This window comes from Sinocyclocheilus grahami, unplaced genomic scaffold (genome assembly GCF_001515645.1).
Source record: "Sinocyclocheilus grahami isolate Dianchi unplaced genomic scaffold, SAMN03320097.WGS_v1.1 scaffold1207.1, whole genome shotgun sequence".
NCBI classification, from domain to species: domain Eukaryota; kingdom Metazoa; phylum Chordata; class Actinopteri; order Cypriniformes; family Cyprinidae; genus Sinocyclocheilus; species Sinocyclocheilus grahami.
Window position 1 is genome coordinate 371511 of NW_015506386.1, and position 1758 is coordinate 373268.

General features: G+C 35.9%; 1 protein-coding gene across 1 annotated transcript in view; it reads right to left on the minus strand.

Moving 5' to 3' along the window:
• LOC107568021 (uncharacterized) overlaps positions 1–1758 on the minus strand; it is a 6684-nt gene that overhangs the window by 4376 nt on the left and 550 nt on the right. The window lies entirely within an intron of this gene.

A 1758-nucleotide genomic window follows, 5' to 3' on the forward strand; every position in this document is an offset into this window, starting at 1 on the left:
TAATGAGATCTGGTTGATGAATTAATAGAAAGCAGCAGGTTCAGTCAGAAGTCTAAATGCAGCGACCAGAGCTTTACCTTATAAACTACTTAGCTTTAACTCTTTCCTGCTTTTACAAAAAAAGGACAGCAATTGTTTATAATAAGGAACACGGCACTAAAAAAGTGACTTTCATTGCAGCAACCAGATATTTCTAATAGAAATATAGATTTAAATATAAATAAGGGCAATAAGAGTGAGCAATATTAGCAGTGGCACATTTTAACATTTCAAATGTTGATGAAAATAATATAAAGCTGTAGCAGATGTACGAGTGCAGTTGTAATGAATTCCTGAACGATGTTTATTAATAAATGAACTGTATGATAAACCAGTGAATATTTCCTCCATCAATCCACAAATGTTAACACAAGTCTTCACTGAGTGACACAACAGAGAAATAATTCACTAGAATAACTCTAGCTGACGCTGAACACAAGAATAAATAGAGTTTATGAACATAAAGTACACTGACCGCTGAGATAGACGAGACAAAGCAGCAGCAGATTCCAGCATCTGAACCTGATGAGAATAAGAGCTGTTATGAGACAGATACAGACACACATCACAAACACATTAATACAGCCATAAAATACTGCTGAGTGGACAAATATTACAGAACTGACCACAATACAGCGACTACTAACCTTCAGTCAGTGGGGGGGGGGAATATTTTTCCTTTTTATTCAAAATATTCCCAAACTTGTTAACTATGTTATGAAATATCTCAATTCTCCAATATGTGTAAGTAAATGCATTTTGCACCTTTATAGATTATGTTAGTTGATCTATAATGGGCGATGGGCAATAATAGTGTTATCTATTAACTATGCAAAAAAAAACTCTTTTTAGGACCATATGGGTGTCATGCCATGGAATATTTTTAATACGACTGACTTTGTATTTAATGTAAATTTAATGAAAACATTGTAAGTTACAAATTATAACACGTTCATGGTACAGAAAGAAAGCAAATAACATTTACATGATCAAAAACAATATCACTGACTTCAGTCTAGCCAGAGTTCAAGCACTCTCATAAACTCCCATCAAAATCACTGAAGCGGTTTACACTATGAAATGAATATCTTACTTAAAAAACGTCTGGCTCTGCGCCAGTAGCATCTGGTGATGTTTTCACAGGACAAACTGCACATTGCACCCAAAGTTGTTTTGTGTGATACGATTCCAAATTTAAGGGGGCCAGAGCGGGGGCCAAGTTTTTTATAGATTATGTTAGTTGATCTATAATGGGCGATGGGCAATAATAGTGTTATCTATTAACTATGCAAAAAAAAACTCTTTTTAGGACCATATGGGTGTCATGCCATGGAATATTTTTAATACGACTGACTTTGTATTTAATGTAAATTTAATGAAAACATTGTAAGTTACAAATTATAACACGTTCATGGTACAGAAAGAAAGCAAATAACATTTACATGATCAAAAACAATATCACTGACTTCAGTCTAGCCAGAGTTCAAGCACTCTCATAAACTCCCATCAAAATCACTGAAGCGGTTTACACTATGAAATGAATATCTTACTTAAAAAACGTCTGGCTCTGCGCCAGTAGCATCTGGTGATGTTTTCACAGGACAAACTGCACATTGCACCCAAAGTTGTTTTGTGTGATACGATTCCAAATTTAAGGGGGCCAGAGCGGGGGCCAAGTTTGTTGACACGGAGGCACTGGCCCCCCCCCCCCCCCCACCA